The sequence below is a fragment of the Canis lupus genome, chromosome 23, assembly GCF_048164855.1.
Source record: "Canis lupus baileyi chromosome 23, mCanLup2.hap1, whole genome shotgun sequence".
In the NCBI taxonomy this organism is placed as follows: Eukaryota; Metazoa; Chordata; class Mammalia; order Carnivora; family Canidae; genus Canis; species Canis lupus.
In genome coordinates, this window is record NC_132860.1 from 34,227,267 (window position 1) to 34,248,166 (window position 20,900).

The window sequence follows — 20,900 nt, forward strand, 5'->3', positions numbered from 1 at the left end:
TAGCTTCTATTATGATCGTTCAGTCTTTCAACACAGGATTACTGAGTACCTGGAGAATTCTGCTAGGTATTAGGGGGGATACAAAGATGGCTTACCATCAATATTTTTATATAATTGTATTGCCTTAGTTTTGAAAAAGCTATCTCCTCCTAGACAATTGGGTTATAATGACAGTAAACTATTACTAGAGAAAAAGAGAATTAACCCTCATGGATGACACGAGTTCTATGAAGAACGAGTGCTTTATATATGTTTTACTTAATACCCTCACTGACCCCAACAAATGATAATTGACTGAGTTACAAACAGATGAGCTAATTTTTCTAAGAACAGGCAGAAATGTACTGGTAGAATAGAAATCCATAGTTTCTGGCTCCAAAATACTTTGTCTTTTCTTCTATACTAGATTCAATATTATGACAGCTATGGCTTAATAAGGTAATCTGGACACTTGTTCACTTTACCTTATTTGGGAAATACACACACAGGCACTCACATGCATACACTCATGCCACACAACAGATAAGGAAAGAAAAATTTTCATTGAAATAGTAAAGCATTAAAAAAAGAGTTATAGATAGTCCCCAAATGTGTTTTTAAAGAAGCCAATGCTTTAGGTACAATTTAATAATGTTCTCAGTTAATTATTCTCAGTCATTATTTGGTTTAACCTCATCTTTGACTTTGGGCATAAGTAGAATATTTCTTTCAACTCACTGGCTATCCTTATACTTTAAGCTCAAAACATTTCCTGTGGCATGCTTCTAATGATCTGGAGGCCAGAATTAAAACAACTGTTCTTGGTTTTTAACCCTGTGAGGAAAAATGATTCCAGGACTATTTTTAAAATTAATCAAAGAACAAGGTTTATTTTGCCCTTTTAGAACTCTCCTTTTGACCTAAGACACACTATGAAAATATTCCCCCAAAAAGAAAAAGTAGACAATAGGCTACTCGGTCATCCATTTATAATGTAACTCTTCTAATTTCCCTGCTATTAGACTATCAAAAGTATGAAATCCCTTCTAATAATAACACCACATTATTTGTTGGGATGTGTCCACCATCTCCCCCACCCCAGTGATATGCTGAAGTACCTCAGAATGTATCTTTATTTGGTAAAAGAGTTCAGGCATATATAATTAGCTAAGATAAGGTCCTGCTGGAGGAGGGTGGGCCAGCAATCCAATCTGACCGGTGTCCTTTTAAGACACCGTGCGAAGACACAGACACACAGGGAGAATGCCATGTACTGACAAATCCAAGATTGGAGTGATTTACCTGCAAACCAAGGAACACCAAAGATCATCAGTGTGTCACCAGAAGCTAGGAAAAAAACAAGACCACTCTCTTTACAGGTTTAGAGGGAGTGTGGCCATGCTAACACCTTGATTTCAAGCATCTTGCCCGAATACTGTGAGAAAATGAATTTCTGTGAAGACATCCAGTCTGTCATAATTGGTTTCATCAGCCCTAGGAAACTCGCACATTATGACAAATGTGTATATCTATGATAGACTACACCATTTTTGCGTGCTTTTTATTACATTCAAGTATCAAAGTAATCTATTTTATGTGTATTTAATCTATTTTTAAAACACTGCCATTCCCTTAGCCTGGCTTATTCCTCAATACCAGTTCTTTACTTACTTTATTCTAGTCTCCGTTGGAACATCTACTCCCAAAAGAAACCTTCCCTTACTACCCTATTTAAAATAGTACCTCACATGATTCCTTATCTTTTCACTCTGCTTTATTATTTTCATGTCACATAAAAATTTTTGACATTATACTGTATGTTTATTTTTGCACATATTTTCTATTTGCCCAAATCCGAGTGCAGGCTCCACAGAGAAGGGAATTTTGTCTCTTGCCCTCCTCAGAGATTAACACTATAGGCAACAAAACAAGCTTTGAGGGTGAACAAAACCATTATCATTTTATATATGAGGAACCTGTTCTTCGTACTGATTTGAAATTAGAAAGAACCAATAAAATTCACCCAATAATGACAACTGTATTCTGAAGAAAAAGCAGCTGAGTCTAGCTGATCCGAATGCTATGTGTTATTGTTGTTTCTACACTGCTTTCTGAAAAGATTACAGCTTCTAAGGGACTAGTTCTTCAGATTGTTTTATACATACCAGAAATGTATATTCTATTATCTAGTTCTGAAGCTCTTCTCTTTCCAAGTTGAAAATAGGAACACTACTTGATTTCCATAAAACAAATTTTTCTCTGTAGAAGAACGTCAACAGAGATTACTACAGAGCTCTTCTTATAATAGAAGTTTTCAAATTGAATCATAAAAATTCATTCATTCATGCATTCATTCATTCATTCAATATGGTATCCTTGCTATGGGGTGAAACTCAGGCTAGCTCTATGAGGGACTTATAAGTAGCAAATGATCTCCATGTTATAATCCCATAGAAGAGATAAAAGAGATATAAATCATAAATCATGATATTTTAGTTAAGAAATGATAAATTCATAAGATACACATCATACTAGATAGGTTAAAAAAAAAAAAAAAAAAAAAAAGACATGGAGCCAGAGCTGTGTGGCCTCAACTCTGAATTTGACACTGTGTTTATTCTCCTTCCTCAGGGTCCTAAGGGTGGTAAGGCCCTCCTTCCCATCATTTCTAGGCTCTGGGTGCCATATTTCACTTCTTCATTTCCTTAATTTTGGCAACACCTCTGCAAATTCATTAAGATTTATTTATGAAAGCTGCTTCATTTGAAACTTTTGGGAAGAATTCTATGTCCTATGACATAATTGCTCTACTTAGCATTTTCCTGATCTACAGCAGGCACTCAATAAATGACAGTTACTATTATTCTAGACTAGACCATTTCTTAACATAAATACACACACACACATATATATATATAAAGTAAATATATATGTAAATATATATAAATATATAGAGAGTTGCATACTCTCCCAAATGAGTCATCCAGGTGCCACAGATTAGACCATTTCTAATAATCATGTAGCCATGCATAGGCAGATATGAATTACTACTGCAGATACACAATACTAGTCTTAACCTACACCCTTCTCACCTTCTTGCTAACCCACACTATAGATGATATCAATAAGTAAATGTAACAAATATTTACTATGCATATATGTGAAAATACCATACTATTTTAAGGAAATTATCCTGAGTTGTTCATTTTAATCTTTCCCATGGGCATAGCATTTTATTTTCATCATTTGATATTAATGTTGATGCTATTTTTTCAACTTGTGCTATCTAAAATAACAATGCAGAAATTCTGCTTTATATGATATTTTCAATTGTGAAGAGTAAAATTATCAAAAAGAATTATAAAAGAAAAAAAAAACAAATCTACACTAAAGCCATAATCAAGAAGAAGAACTTGGACATAGCCTTAACCAACATTAAGTTAATAAGAGGGCTTTGTTATTGTTGTTCTTTGTTTCCATGCTACTTACTTCCTGGAGGAAGATAGGCACGTTTTTTGCCTCCAAATTATGTTGATACTGGAGGGAAGGGGAGTGTCCTCTCTATTAAACAGGATAGACTACTGGCACAAGATAAAACTCCATACCACTCAAATGTAGAGCATATACTATTTTTCTAGTTCTTTGTAGATGATCAAAGAAATTTAGAAAGAAGAAAATAAAAATAAAAGCAAAGTATCTTCTCTACATCCATCTCCTCTGCCCTCAGAACTAGAAGCTGTCACTCATGCTTGAGCCTCAAGGCCTGAAAGTATCTGTGATCAAACAGGTTAGGAAAAGACTGTTGTCCAGAAGAGCAGGTGGATAAAGGAAGGATAGGAGAGTTAGATTAAAGGACTCAGGCTCTAGGAAGAAAAAGAAAATTAATGTTTGATTAAAAAATAGAGCTGTAGGTGGTGCCATCAGATAGTCCGAGGGACAAAAAGTGGTATCTCCTAGTGGAAGGTCACTTAAGCCTTATCCTAGGGTTCAGGGCAATGAAAATAAGGAATTAGCAAAGGAGGCTGGCTAGACTAATCACGCCAATAGTCTCCAATTGTCCAAGTTTCTAAGATTTAGATAATAACATTGTTAAATAATAAGATTGAGAGCTTAAATTTGCTTGTTGAATAAAAACCATGTTCTAGGTTCCCTATATCTGTGCTCACTTGGTAAGGGGGAAGACTAACCACACAACCTCCTATTTATCATCCAAAACAACACTGTTATGGATAGCAATACAGACACCATTGTGAGATTAAAGAAACAGGAGATGAGGAACTTTGTACCTGGGTTTCATAGATAAAACTCAGGGCTCAGAGAGATTGAGTAAATTGCTCAGGATCACTCACCCTGGAAGGAAGTGGTGCTCTCTCATTCCACCTGGGACTATCCACACTGCCTCTCCATTTGTAGACAAGAGACAATAAAAATCTTAGTGCTTTGTAATTATTACTTTTCCCTATATTAGCATTTCATGAATTTATTCATTTAGTGTTGGATACTGATAAAATTAACATGGTTTATTATTGTGTAAGTCTAATCTTTTATAGCATTTCACTTTTACTTACCAAATATATCTTATTTTAAGTTGACATCAGGGAAAAAAAGAGGATTCTACTGGCATAAAAAGCAAGTTTCCATTATTTCATTGGTTGAAACTTATCATAAGCAAGCAAGCATTAAAATCAGAAGTACATTTAAAGGAATCCATTTTAAGAATTTTTAGCCTTCAGAATTAATTTTAATGATAATTACATTTTTATTATAGATAATAAAATGATTAACATTTTAAAAGTCCTCATAAAAAAATGTAGGGCAATGTACTTTAAAATGCTTATTGGAAATGATTGGCCTTTGGCATTTTCCACTAATTTTCTGACTTTTAAAAAATTGGAGAAGATAAGTGTTTTGTCTGAATCAAACATCTCTTGTATCAGACTATGCACTTAAAAAAGGACATAACTGCAATATAAATGATTTCACACTCCCCAGTTTTGTTCTCAGAAACCCTTTTCAGGAGCTCCTGAGAAAAACAGACAAATAAATAAAGAAGAGTGATAATATCGGCTGAATTGTGTGTTCCACTCTTCAAATTGTTATGTTGAAGTTCTAGTACCTCAGAATGTGACTGCATTTTGATATGGGGCCTTTAAAGAGGTAATTAACTTAAAATGAGGCCATTAGGGTGAGCACTAATCCAGTCTGACTGTGGCTATTATAAGAAAAGGAGATTAAAGCAGAGTGACACTAGAGGTGCCTGTACACAAAGGAATAGGAAGCTAAAGAGAAAGGCCTCAGAGAATACCAACTCTGACAACACCTTGACCTCCCAAACTCCAGAACTTTGAGAAAATACCTGGTGTTTATCCAATACCATACCACCCACTATGCAGTATGTTGTAAACTGATACACTCAATATGTATTTATTTGATTACTTTCCATAGACTGCATGGAGAATGTGATACTCTTGATAACTTAAGGAAAAACATATTACCATGTTTTTCATATAAAGATTATTAATTTTTAAAAATTTATAGGTAATATAATAAAAACAACTTTAAACATATTAAATTGCTATTACAACAATACTTTAAAAATCTTAAAGAATATATGTTTTCATTAGGAACAATATTATAGAGCATATTTTTTGGTAAAATGTAGTAGGAAAAAAATTATATTGGTTTAATTCAGGTCTATGAAGAAAAAAAATCTCAAAATTATAACTAAAAAATATCACCTGTGAATAGCATAATGATGGAATCAATTTCAAATCTCTCTTGCTTATTTGGCATCTATTTATTGAGCAACAGTGATGACAATATAGAGTTGTCCAATATGGTAGCCCCTAGCTACATGTGGCTACTTAAATTGATTCAAATAAAATAAAATGTAAAATTCCATTCCTCAGTTGCCCTAGCCACTTTTCAAGTGATTAACAGCCACATGTGGCTAGTGGATAAATTATTGAATAGGGCAGATACAGAACATTTCTATCACTGCCAACCATTCTGTTAGACATTACTCCTGTGTCCATGTCCTGGATTTTTCATAGACTAGTGATTTAATCTTTCTGTAACTCAATTACTTTATTTGCAGATAGGGAGCAATGAGTAAGCCAACTCTCAAAAGGTTATTATGAGGATTTAATGAGGTAACACCTGTGAAGGTCAATTGTAAATTGAGAAATGTAATAAGTGTTGTGCTATGTAGAATGAATGTACCATTGAATCAGATATAGATCCTACTTTGAAGGAGAGTATATGGTCTAGAAATGTTAGGGCTTGTCAACATATAACTATCATACAAAATAGAATGTGAGAAATATGTAATTGATGGGGGAACTACAGAAACGTTGAAAGATTTTGCCCATTGCTTGGGTATAAAGTCCTAACAATCTAGTTGTTTGATGTCCAGGTCATTTATTTGTTTGTCTTGTGTCTTGCAAAGTACCACCTTTCTTGAATCTACATTCTAACCAGATTTATAGTTTGCTCTTTTTTAACTCAATTTTTCTAGGCAAAACCTCACTTTCAGACTTTCCTCAGTCTTTCCTGGATTTGTAACATGGGCCTGGGATGCTTTAGTTTGACCTCGACTAACTTCCATCCCTTTCCCTGGCTGACTCATCTCAGATATCACTGCTTCCCAAAACCCTCCTCTGACTATCCTAGTTCTCTAGGATAGAGATCATGATCATGATCATCATATTTTGTTGAAATGTCCCGTAAACTGAAATCTCCTATCTCTTTACTGACTGCAAAATCTGGGTAATCAGGAATTATTATTCTCTTGATTACTATTAAATCCCCAACACATAGCACTGTTGCTAGCTCATAGTAAGTGTCCAATATGTTGACTGAACAAATAGCTGATCAAATTGTGTATGTGGGAAAGTCACCAAGAAGATGGTATTTGAATGACTTTCTTCAAAATGTGATTTTTTTTTCCTTCTTTACCCAACCATCTTGTATGCACCATAAGCATAGCTGTTAGGTCTTTCCTCCATGTCTAATGTAGAACCTAAGCCTACATTTTAATTCTCAAAACTTAATGTTTGGCATAATTTATCTATACTTTGTCATTTAATTCATTGCAGGATACTCATATTAAGAGGGGTATAAAATAAAATAAGTATTTCTTAGTCATTTTCTTTGTGCCTGGGAATATCCCCACCCTTTTATATGATTAGCCCATGAAACCCTTACAACACTGAAAGTATTACATTCATTTGATAGATAGGTAAGTAGAAGCTAAAAGAGGATAACTGACTTATCAAATGTAGAGCTAGTAATTGGCAAAATTGGAGATCGAACCAGATCCATCTCATTTTAGAGACAATTCGTTTCTGCTGGAACATTAAGGTGACTGTGGGATGATGACCCTACCTCTCAACTATAGGTAACATTTATGTAGAACTGTGAGGTTCTTTCTCCCTTACAACTGGGCTAAAATATATCTGATTGTTTTAGATAATAATTTTACTCATCTATTATTTGTTGTCACACTCAAATGCTTTAAAGATATTCTGTATTTAAGCTCATTTCTTTTTAAAAATATTTTAAAATTTTATTCAAATTCAATTTGCCAACATATAATACCCAGTGCTCATCTCATTTGAGTTCATTTTATTTTTAGTCTCCTTGCACACAAATATCTTTTTTTTAAATTTTTATTTATTTATGATAGTCACAGAGAGAAAGAGAGAGGCAGAGACACAGGTAGAGGGAGAAGCAGGCTCCATGCACCGGGAGCCCGACGTGGGATTCGATCCCGGGCCTCCAGGATCGCGCCCTGGGCCAAAGGCAGGCGCCAAACCTCTGCGCCACCCAGGGATCCCCCACAAATATCTTTTAATCCATTCAGTTTGTTTTGGCTTCTCAGATCCATCTACCTGAAAATCTTTCTGTTGACAACTTACTGTATAGAACAAAAACATTATTTTCTAAATAAAATTAAATAATATGTTATACCAATGAAGAGCATCCACTGTTCTTTTTTCTTTTATGTATGTGTATGTATAGGTATATGTAAAAAATCTGAGATAAACACATTTGATACAAATCTCTTGGAAAATGATAGAAATGATTCTTTTTTAATATTTTACATTTTTTCACTTGTAAATGTTTGAGTTGATTTATTGAGCTTAAGCTAAACTGATACATTATTCATGTTAGTGAAGCACACAAATAATGTGGATTTTTTTTATCTCCAAAAGATCTTTTTACGAATTTGCTAGGATGAAGGCTATAACTCATTCCCAATGCATTATCAACTCATTAGAACATGAAATTTATAAGAATCTTTGTTTAGCTCAAGGGAGAAAGTGTGTAACATTTTCTCATAGGTGAAGTGAATGCTAAATATACCCAGACACATTAGAACAGGGACAAATTATTTTGTACTCAACATTTTAAAAGATAACTCTTTAAATCTCTTCTAAGTGGTTGTTCCATTGCATATTAACTCTCTACAAACTTGGCCCCCCAGCATGAGAACATTTAATTTATTTTGCTAAATAAACATGTCAACATGATAACTGGAAAAAGTAACCATATTCCTGACATTCTCAGTTGTTATCTGTCCTGTCAAAGCCTATCATTTTTCTCATGTAGTCCAAATTCCACGCCCTTTCACACTCTCTTTACAATGGTCACAAGTTAGAAACATCTGTAGTCATTCAGAGTGCTGTTCACCGCGTCATTAAAGAATCTGCTGTGCCCAGTTTGGCAGAACAAATTGGTCACATCCAGAGTGAGGAAAAGCAATAAGGAAGATGAAGACTGATAGCATCAAATATAAAGCTCCAAGCAACCATACATTCATTTTGCAAACATTGATCTAAAATTTATTCTGTGCTACACACTTCCTAGCTACTAGATACAGAAAGGAGTGGAATGCAGTCCCTAGACTCAAAACACATAAGTAACTAAGAAATGCAATAATATGATTCTAACTGTAAATTAGACAATATGTATAGCTTGGATAGAGTATATGACAGATAAAAACCCTCAGTAAATATTAGGGTAGTATTATATATAATACTATAAGCATAGTTATATTGGGTATTTATATATATTCATATATATTATATACCATATATACGCTATTTTTGTGCTATTATTATTAAAAGCAGAGGGATTTTTTTGAAGTTCTGAAAGGCAAGAAATGTGTTATAATTAGGATGAGGAAAGAAAGTCACCAAAGCCCTCATAAAATGGCTAAGAAATTAGATCTTAAGAAATGAATCAGATAATATGAAAATGAGGACTATAATTTTGAACTAGATAAATAAGCAGTATTTCATCTGCATGTGGGAAAGAGGTGCTTGTGTCCTAAATCCTAATCTTTAGAGGGCCTACCTCATCCTTCCTCAGGTCACACTACTCCCCGTCCAAAGCTCACACCTCACATTCTGACCCATCCTCTGGATACACAGGTTCCTGGCATTCCCAAGTACAGTCCTTTATTCCACATTCATTCTCCTGAGTGTAGACTGCACCACATTATTATAAATATATGACTGAATGGTAGCTAAACATTTTTTTGTGAGGTGTTTGGTTAGAGATCGATGTAGTGACTTGGGTTGTTCAGATATGTAGGATTCAGAACATGGACCAAGAATGAGGGTTTAGGGTAATTTTTCCTTGTGCTGCACATTCTGGGGTAGAATTCTGAGGCCAGAAGATAATTCTAAATTTGAATTGAGACTTCAAAAATTATTATCAAATGATTTTTGTCAAAGAAAGAAGGTCAAACTCTTTGAAAATCAATTTGCAGTTTTTAACTATTTAGATACATGTAGCTTTTAACTATTGAGCTACATGCACTTTTTACCTATTTTTAACTATTCAGATAGGTGGACCTCCGTTTGAATGCTTGCCCCAGGACCTGAAAAAGGGATTGGTTTATGACCTAATCAGAAAAATAAAGTTGTCTACATTATGGTGTACTGATCTATATAACAGAAAAATAGAAAAGAGAAATGCATAGTGGGGAGAAAATGGTGACTAGGACAATGACATTAAACTCAGAACACAAAAGACTGGAATTAAGGAGTATGAGCTTTATCCTCTAGAGTGGGGCTTCCCAGGATATCCATGTCCAAACCCTTAGAAACTAGGAACGCTACCTTACATGGCAAAAGGGATTTTGAAAATATGATAAATTTATAGATTTTGAGATGAAATTACCCTGTAATGCCCTGAGTATCCTAATCCAATTACATATATTCTTAAAAGCTGAAAACCTTCCTCAGATATATTCAGAGAGATGGAGATATATAGGAATAAAAGAATGAAAGGGACTCAGCATTGCTGTCTTTGAAGTGGGAGGAAGGGACAACGAGCCAAGAAGGCAAGTGGTTTTTTAAGAGCTAGAAAGGGTAAAAAAAAAAAAAAATAAATTCTCTCCTGAAGCTTACAGAATCCAATGCAGCCCTGCTTATACCTTGATTTTAGCCCCTAAGGGCCATGATAGATTTCTTTCCTCCTGGTAATAAATGAGTGTTATTTTAAGCCTCTAAATTTTTGTTAATTTGTTACACAGTGATAGAAAAGGCAGCATAATATAGGCAGCATCACTGAAAGTGTTTCCAGGAAATCTTATTAGGAGTTTAAAAGTAATAAATTCCTGTTGTAACCTTTAGGAATTATTTTGTCACAAATAGTAAGACTGCCTGACAAATAGTGGCTTATAAGACGTATATTTTTCTGATCTAATAAGAGGTGCAGAGGTAGAACTCTGGGCTAGAGGGGCTGTGCAAGGACCCAGGACCCTTCTATCTTTCTGTTCTACCATCCCAACAATTCTATTGCATGCTCATTGTCACAAGATGGCTATTTATGTGTCATGTCTATGTCCAATACAGGAAAAAGAAAGAAAATAGAGGGAGCATGCCAACAAAGGAGGTCTTTCTGTCAAGAATATTCCGTCCAGAAGCTCTACCCATAAATCATGCTTAGGTTTCATTGGCCAGGACTGTCATATTTAGCCAACTCCTAGGTAAAAGGAAGTAGCAGAAGATAAGTATTTATCCATTTTATGCATAAATATGGAAGATATTTATTTTATGGAACCAGAGTTCTGATGGTAAGGAAGAAGTAGGAAACAAAAACTATTGGGAAACAATGCAGGTTTCTGAACTGCAGGACTTCTCAAAGCCTCTCATAAGTTAGTGTACATTGAGACTCTCCAAGAAGGATATAGAGAACTTCCCAAACTTATCTGAATAAGGACAAATCAGTTTATTCATTTTCACATGGAGGAAGACCTCACCAGGACAGTATACAGCATTGCTTGTAAAGTAACCATTATAAGGAAAGAGTCATCAAAGGATTCTAAACAGGAAAAGAACTTGGTCCCATATCACTCTCATAGAAGGATGGCCTTGGGCAATAGGAAGATATCTCCTTGTATATTCTACGCTTATGCCATATTCAAGGTGCAAGCTCAGCCCCAGGTACAAGAGGGGGACCAAATATTCCCTAGTATTAGGTTAGGGCAGTAAATGCTTTAAAGTTATCAGAATCTTTTGTCTTAAAATGTATACAACAGTTCAACATTACAAGGTATTAACTGAATAATTAATTCAATCTCCAAAAAGCTAAAGAAATTAATTTTCTTTGTCTTATTTAGGTACATAGGAAAGCTTTTAGGAAGACAATAATCATGATTTTTTCCTGTAGAGTAGAAAATAACCATAGAGAACACTGAATGAATCTTAGTAGTACTGAGGAGAAAATTCACATCCAGAGGTTAGGCAACCCATCTATGACTCCACAGCTATCTAATGGTGACCTGAGGGCTAGAGTCCAGTTCTCTCATTACCCTGAACAGTGGTTTTCCTATTATTCAGTAGAATCACTGGACATTAAGCTTTTACCTGATGTAGGCATTATGTTTCAGGGAATGTATCAGAATGCAGTGTAGGTGTACATACAGACTCTCTTCCCTTCTATAAAGTTAAACTATCATCTTCCACTGCTTCCAAAAAGCTTAAATGAATGAGTTTTACAGATGTTTTTGTGACTATGATAGGGTGCCACTTTATTCCAAAGATTTTCCTGCTTGGAGTTAAATAGAATTACTTAATTCAGTTAACTTGTGCGGACATAGTTATAAATTCAGTAACATATTTTAACATACCATGCTATGTTTATCCCCTATATATTTATTGAACACTAGTTAAGGACAGAGCCCTTTGCAGAGCACTGAAGATACAATGTGCGGGATACCTGGTTGTCCTCCAAAGAGATTTTACTTTGGGTAGAGAGACAAAAATGATTTAGAAACCTGCAAGGCAAATAGGGATCAGAAAAAGGAATGGGATTTAGGCAGAGAATAAATCATAAAAACAATTGTGTTTACTACAGACTTGGTAGGAATCAAAGGCCCTCCAGACCTCAAAATTACATCACTGGAACTCAAGAAGTCCCAAGGGAGCAGGGGAAGAAGAAAGAAGAGGAGGAAGAGAAAGGGGAGAGGAGGGGGATGAAGAAGAGGAGGAGGAAAAAAATGATTCCTCCTCTCCCCCAGCTGCCCTACTTTTGTATGCTCCTAGTATCCTAGGCACAGTCTGACCTTGCCATTGTTTTAATACTTTGTAATACTCTGTTTATCAGTGTGTTCTACCAAAAACTTTTTTGATCCCTTGTAGGTAATTAACCAATGGCTCTTCAGTCCTTATCTTTTCCATTCCAAGCAGGGTGCCAGGCATAAAGTAAGTACTGTGTCACTATTAATTAAATGAATTATTAAAGCATGAAAATATTTCAGTAGAGGAAATTATTCCTTCTCATTACTTGTATTCCTACGAATGTAATACTTACTCATTAGCTGTCTCTGAGTTTGAGTTTGCATTATGTCCCTTGGCACCATCTGATTCAGCAGCAGGGTAAGTCAGAGAATTACATGCAAACTCAGGTTCATCCTGACTTTCAGTGACCCACAACAGCCAGAGTCTTTCTTTCCACAGAACCTCTTGTAGAACCATTGATTTTAGTTAATAACAATGTATCAGCATTGGTTCCTCAGTCTTACCAAATGCACTACTCCATGTGAAATTTTAATGATAGAGAAAATTGTGGGGAGCTGCTCAATTTACTATAAACCTAGAACTGCTCTAAAAAGTATAAATAAAAGTCTATTAATTTAAAAATATCTAGTGTACATATGCTTGATTCTGATCTAAAAACTTCAGTATGTTGAATTTTGTGAATGTGGTATATTTAAAGAACAAGTTTCTAAACCAGTGAATTAGGTATCTTAAATTTGACTATATAAAATATTGTACTTTGTGACAATAGCATATTTTTGTTGTTACTAGAGTAGTTGAAAAACAAGTACAACTGGCAATAAGTTTAAAATGATGTATATGCCCATATAATCTTTATAGCTTAAAGTAGGGACTGGTGCTTCCCTTTTACAGTTGAGAAAACAGGCTCAGAGATCTGAGGCCAAACATTACACAACCAGCAAGCAGCAAGTCAAAATTCAAACCTAGGCATTTTTCTTAACATCCATGTTGTTTTTAACAATGTAAAGCATATATAAATATATAAATACAAGGAAATTGGGGCCTACCTCTTCAGTTACTTGATAGCCAGGCTTGCATCTACCCTGTACCAGTGAACCATCTATGTCCTCAAAACTGACTTATTTATTAAACAATATTCTGCCAAAAGGTCACCATTTAAATAAGGAAAGCAATAAAGCAATAGACATATTTCAGGATGAAATACTGTTTGTTCATTCCCCTTGATTTATTCATAGTAATTTCTAACTAATGTTTATACCAGAGAGAATTCCCAAGCAAGCAGCTATGATTCTAGGAGTGCTTAGCCAGCTCATCACCCTCAGCTCAGCACAGAGCTCTAAATGCTACAGGGGTGATGACATACAGATGGATGATCCAGGTGAGATTGCAAGAGTGTCTTATAGAAAGTATAAGACTTTCTTCCTCCTAACTTCAGATATGACATTTTGGGCATATCAAAATTTTCTGTACTTAGTGCAATACATGTGTATGGTAGCCCATGTATCCCCCAGGTTCATTTGTACTGGTTTTTGCCTGTGTGCTCTTTAAGGCCTGGGAATGTCTTCACTAGTATGTAAGTACTAGTGCCTCAAGTGTTGCTGAAAGAATTTCACCATGACTGAGAAAATGGGAAAATCAAAGCAAAACAAGACAACACAGTAATGACAATGCAGAGATAGTCCCAGGAGAAACAACATTTTACATTTTTAGGTTAAAAAATGTTGCAATTCCAACTTTATGAAAATTGAAGCTTTCTTTTTTTTAAAAGATTTTATTTATTTATTCATGAGAGACACAGAGAGAGAGAGAGAGAGAGAGAGAGAGAGAGAGGCAGAGACTAGGCAGAGGGAGAAGCAGGCTCCATGCAGGGAGCCCAATGTGGGACTCAAACCTGGGACTCTGGGATCATGCCCTGGGCCAAAAGCAGGCGCTAAACTGCTGAGCCACCCAGGGATCCCAAAATTGAAGCTTTCTTTGTAGTCTATTTTATGTTATTTTATTTTATTAATTTCTTCCCTATTCATGGCATTGCAAAGCAATTATGGAAATGACAGATATAATTTATAGTCAACAGATCCTAATACATACTTGGAATTTTTGTGGTTAACACTAAGAAAAAATATAAATCTTCCTTTTTTTATTGAAGTAAGAATCTAAAAAAAAAAAAAAAGAATCTGTTAGTATTATTACTAAATACATTCTACAGTAGAATTTGAGATCTAGAGTCAGAGCTCTGTACCTTCTCCCGTATATTTTTATTTTATTTTTTTATTTAAATTTAATTTAGTTAACATACAGCGTATTATTAGTTTCAGGGGTAGAATTTAGTGATTCATCCATTGCATATAATTCTTATATACCCAGTGCTCATTACATCAAGTGCCCTCCTTAATTAAGCCCATCACCCACTAACCCCATCCCCTGCTACCCTCCAGCAATTCTTTCATATAGTTAAGAGTCTCTTATGATTTGCCTCCCTCTCTGCTTTTATCTTATTTTATTTTCCTATACTTCTGAATAAGAATTCCTCAGGTAAATCATTTAAACTCTGGCAGTTGGAACTTTGTTTTCTCACTTTAAAATTCATATAATATTGTAACTTACTGTTTTGAGAAAATATCCAAACCCAGTATCCTAACATTCAAAATCAATTTGTATCCACCTGCTTTCTCCATACTGACCACATTTCTCTATGTGTTACCTCACTCTCAGACCCCAACAAGCCAAGAACAGCCAGTTGTACATGCTCTTGCACATCCACTGCCCTATAGCTCAGCTTCCATGAAGACTGTCTCACTCCCTGCCTTCTTGCCCTAAATGTTCTATCTGCTAGCCATTCTTTTTTATTGGCCAAATGACTTCATTTCCTTTGTCTTTCAAAACATGCCTCTCAGAAATACCTCTTCTGTAAACGCTTTCTCCTTTGATATTTATGTTTAAGTAGACATACTTAGCTGCCTACTTTGCACTCATTCTCTGCTCTTGCCTTCCTAACAACACTCATTTTGTCCTCTTAAAATTCTGGTTTTTCCAATTGCCATTCCTTGTTATTTCAAATGAGGATGTTTGAGTCAGAGGTAGGAGGAAGAGATCTCAGCTGAGAACGTGATATTCTACATCTGCTTTAGAAGGTCATGAGGGGCACTGGTCTGGATTACTGGAGTCAGAGAGACCTAGGTTCAAATCTCAACTCTACTATTTACTGGCTGTGAAGTTTCTAACAAGTTTACTTTCCTGAGTTCTAGTTGTCTAGCATTACAATGAAGATTGTATTGTCACTTTTATAAGATTATTATTAAAGGAAATAATTTTACTAAAGGCCTAGAATTATTCTAGGCTCATAAAAAGAGAGATCTTACACATGGAGGTATGGATAATCACTCTTCTGTGTAGACTACTGTAAGTATTTTCAATAAAATCCCTGAATCTTAGATCTTTTAGCTGTAATTAACTTTGCCTATCAATTTTTACATTGCTGCTTAGTCATTTATGTATCTGACATATAGACAGATATAAAAGTATACCATATATGTATATATTATATATAAAGTGATATATAGATATCCATATATATGGATATATATGGTCATCTCTTTCTTCCCCCTTCTCTCTCTATAAATATACACATATATTTATACATATTTATATATTTATATTTATATAACCATAAAATGGAGAGGGTACAGAGAAGTGCACTGTAGTATATGAAGCTCCAGCTCTGGATGGATGAGGTTTAAATTATAATTATCTATGGCATCTGTTAGCAGGATGGCCTCAAGCAAGAAACCTAAGACTTCTGAACCTTGTTTTTTTCTTTCAAAAGGTTAAAAAAAATAGAATGTACCAGTCTGAGTTATTTCTAGGATTTAAGGTTAAAATCTATGTGCCATGTACCTGTGGGTATGTATAGATGTGTGGTGTGTATTTCTCCTAGGAAAAACAGTTCAGTATTCACTACTTCAGCATTTGTGATGGCCTCCTGCAACTATCACAAACAACCAGAATATATATACACATACATTAATTGCCCTGAGGACATTATTTACCTTTATCTATGCCACTGTACTCAGACAATGTCTATTGTGCAATAAGGATGCAATTCATTTTTGTGGAAAAAAGCAAAAGAAAATTAGAGGAATGGAGAGAAATTAGAACGGACAGCAGGACTGAATGGAAGATGACTGCATGAAAGATGGCTCTGAGACTCATCACAGGTTGACATGTGGCTAATGACTCTTTTCCCATCAAATTTGACTGCCAGGTTTTCATGGAAATGTTCCTTTTTAATACCTTTCATGCTTGGTATCCTGACTCACTGTCACTTCTCCTGAATGCCAAACCTACCTCCACGTACTTTCATTTTTCTTCTTAAAATATTTGCACCATTTATAGCATCACCTTTTTGGTCTCAGTCATCTGTTTTTCTAGTTATGACAAGCTCTTGCTAAATCTGTAAATGAGCTCAGAAGATTCCTTCCTTCAGGATAATTCTTCATCTTTCTCCCCCTGCCTTGCACTTCATGCTAGAATTGCGTGTGCTCTGTCTACACATTATTTTTCTTTTCAAGCAAGCAGAGCAAGAGACCAAAGGAGCAATTTAACAGGAAGAAGTAAAGCCATTTTGTGATCTATTGGAAATCTTTGACTAAAAGTGATAGTAATAATAATTCCATGAGTAAAATGACAGAGACATGCTGGGTATCACACTGGACCTTTTATATACTGTTACGGGCTGAATTGTATCCTCACAAAATTCATATGTTGAAGCCCTAACCTCTAGTACTTCAAAATGTGACAGTATTTGGAGATACAGTCTTTAAAAAGGTAATTAAGATAAAATGAGGTTCTAAGGGTAGGGTCTAACGTAATATGACTCATGTTGTTAGGAAGAGGAGATAAGGCCACAGTCATGCACAGAGAAAAGATCATGGGAAAAAAGATGAAGATGATGGTCCTTTAAAAGCCAAGGAAAGATATTTTAGAAGAAATCAACTCTGTTGACACCTTGATCTCAGAATTCTAGTCTCCAGAACTATGAGGAAATAAATTTTTGTTGTTTAAGCCGGCAGGTTGTGGTACTTTGTTATAGCGGCCCTAGAAAACTAATACCTACACTTCATTCTATTTGTTTCCCACAGCATCCTATAAAGAACAAATAAATATCATTCTCCTCTTTTTATAGAAGGTGAAAGTGAGGTTCAAAAATAACATGTGAAGGATGCCATTTGAAGTGGAAAATCGACCCACTGATGAATGTGATTAAATAGAAACTAGAGGCAACAAGAATCTGAAACAAGAGGTTTACAGTCTGATACTTACATTTTAAATATGCATTCTAGTTCTCTGTGTTATTTACTAAACTGATTTTAATTGCCTATTTTGTGCCAGGCTTTGTGATCTGCGATGAGGATTCAGAGAGAAACATAACACAGTTCTTGCCCTACATAAACTCTTGGCCTTTTAGAGATCACGTGTACAAAATACATTCATTCATTCAATATATTGTCTAGAATATATTCCCTACATCTAATTGTCACAAGTCTAGACACAGGCATGAGTCATTGCTGAGAAGGCAAAGCCTTACAAGTGGACAGGCAGGCCCACAGCCCAATACTTGCAGTCATGCTTCCTACGTTCCCATGTCCCTGCCAGCACCTCCCAGTTGGCTTCTCAGAATCGTGACCCAGCCTCTACCAGCATTGCCACTACCCACAAAGGAGCCAAGCCCAGCCAGAGCACTGCCCACTCGATGGGCAGGAGGCTACAGTAGGAGCTGATAATCATCATGATGTCTGGCAACAAAGGAATTTACATCTTCCCTGAATCAGACATTTTCAAATGGATAGGGATCATCCATGGAGCAGCTGGCACAGTATATAAAGATCTGAGGTATAATCTCTCCTTGGAGTTCCCTGGTGGCTACCCTTAAAACCCATCCATGGTATAGTTCCTCACATCCTGCTACCATTCCAACATGCACACCCAGGGTGACATCTGCCTGGACATCTTGGAGGACAAGTGGTCCACCTACATAATTATCAGGACCATCCTGCTATCCGTCTGGAGCCTGCTAGGAGAACCCAACACTGATAACCCTTTGAACACACAAGGTGCTGAATTCTGGGGGGAAAAAGCCCCACAACCTTTAAAAAGTATCTGTAAGAAACCTACTCAAAGCAGGTCTCCAGCCAAGAATCCTAACTTGTCCAGCTTCTCTCCTTGTGTTGTCTCTTGAACTCTTCTTTAGATGGTCTGTCCTTTCCTCTATGTCTGTATAGAACTGTATCTTAAGCTGTGGTGTCATTTTTGTTTTTTGTTTTTTTAAATCAAGGTTTCAGTTGAGCCCTTGTGATAAATATATTAAATAGATACATTCTGGAATTTTATTTACCCAAAACTAATCAAATAAAAGGCTTTACAGATAAAATGACTCATCTGAGCCTTGAAGCATGAGGTGGTCTGACAGAGAACAATGGCCAATAGGAGACAAGGACCTAAGTTATTGTTTAGTCACTACCTGGGCAAATAAGCAGATAACCAGAGAAGTGTGAACTGAGGCACCCCTGAGCCCTTTCAGTTTTCCATCCAGACTAGCCTTGTTATGACATGTTGCTCCCCTGAACACAGCATGGCTACTGCTTCCAGCAGAGTTACCTGCAAATAGTGGAAACTCTGTCAATCCTGATGATAGACTGACTAACTGAACAACTGGCTTATACTTGCCCATTTATTTTTAATCTGAGCTGATAATACTACCAAGCTCTTCCCTTGGGAATGTATATGAAGATAAATGAGGTAATTTATGCCATAGGGTTCTGAACTCCTTAGAAGAAAAATGTTACAATAAATTTACAGTTATATTATATATTCTTTAATAAATATTTGATTGGATATGCATAGAATATCTATGATCCCTTAAGAGATTTAGAGGAAGATAGCCAAGAGAAGACCTATAAGCCTTAAACTGCCAAAACCCCAGAAGATGATTTAAGCAATGCAATAAGTAAGTAGGTTGACCTATTTCTCATTTTAAGGGCAGAAATAAAATTACCATTCCTATGCAGAAAAAGGCTTCCTTCCATGGTAAGTATGAGCAATATTAGCACCAAGCTTTCTCTTTCTTTAGAAACATTTCTGAGTTTAGTATGAAAGAAGCTCAGACAAATACAAAAATAAAACCATGGAAAGTAATTATAGTAGCAGATCCTTGACTAACAAATCAAGTCCCTTTTATGTTGTCCCTCGATCAGGGTACATTGTGAAAAAAGCAAGGGCCTTGAAGTCATGATGACTGGTGTTCCATTCCTTTTTCTTCCAATTATAGGCCTTCTGACCTTGACAAGTGAGTTACACTCTCTGTGCTTTGGTTTGCTCATCCATAAAATAAAGACATTAATAGGCAATGTACAGATTTATTGTGAGCACCCAATAAAATAATTTTTCAAACACCTAGAGCTCCAGCCAAAGTATAGCAGATAGTTGCCAAATGTTATATATTGTGCTTTCCACCAAATGCACAGTTTCTAACAGCCATGGCATTAGACTAAACCTAAGGACTTTAATGACAATATAGTAATGATGTTATTATCTTATTTAATTCTCAGTAACCTCCTATAGCAGATATTCTAGTACTATTACTATTTTACAGATGAGAAAACTGGGCTTTAGAGAGGTTAAGGGACTTACCAGATTCAGAATGTTTATAAGTGGCAGGTATGGGACTTCACACCAAAATTAGTACAGAAGACTGCTTTAAAGTAAATCTACCACCCCCAAAAAAAATATGTCACCACCAGGAGCAACTGTGTGCATGTGTGTGTAACTCAACTCAAGCAACCATTTAGTCTAGTTCCTGTTGAATGATAATGATATTGATTGCATCTCACAGTTCTTTAACATTTATAAGTTGTTTTGCTTTTTGGTTGGTTGGTTGGTTGGTTTTGCTTTTTGATTGGTTGGTTGGTTGGTTTCAGGGGTTTTCTTCTGTTCAAGGCAAGCTTAAGAAATAGAAGTGAAGAAATCACTTTCCCCATCTTGTAATGGATAAAAGTGATTCTCAGAGAAAAAGTAACTCTACCTTTATTTTTATATATACCTATACTAAAACAATATTGTTTTGGTTTTGATTAATTAACATCTTTCAACTTTTTAACATCTCTTAACTACCCAATCTCTGTGATGAATTAGCAATTGTGAAAGTATTCCATAATCTCACTCACGAGCGAGATAACTAGTGTTTTATATATATATCTCGTGTTATATGTGGGACAACGCTGCTAGGCTGTGGGGTAAAAGTCCTGGCCAGAAGCTTCACCTGAGCTGCTGACTAACCTAGTGAACTTAGATAAATAACTTATTTACCCTCAGGTTCACCTTCTTAGGTAA

The 20,900-nt window shown here is 35.5% G+C and overlaps 1 protein-coding gene, 1 long non-coding RNA gene and 1 pseudogene across 2 annotated transcripts in view; 1 reads left to right on the top strand and 2 right to left on the bottom strand.

Moving 5' to 3' along the window:
• TENM4 (teneurin transmembrane protein 4) overlaps positions 1-20,900 on the bottom strand; it is a 2,813,748-nt gene that overhangs the window by 2,727,396 nt on the left and 65,452 nt on the right. The window lies entirely within an intron of this gene.
• Positions 1,104-19,749, bottom strand: LOC140615578 (uncharacterized). Its single transcript, XR_012016087.1, has 6 exons — positions 19,567-19,749; positions 18,687-19,169; positions 14,604-14,668; positions 4,329-4,380; positions 2,145-2,238; positions 1,104-1,281 (listed from the first exon to the last, which is right to left on the bottom strand). It is a non-coding gene; the product is annotated as an uncharacterized lncRNA (long non-coding RNA).
• LOC140614598 (ubiquitin-conjugating enzyme E2 C-like) lies at positions 16,686-18,616 on the top strand (annotated as a pseudogene).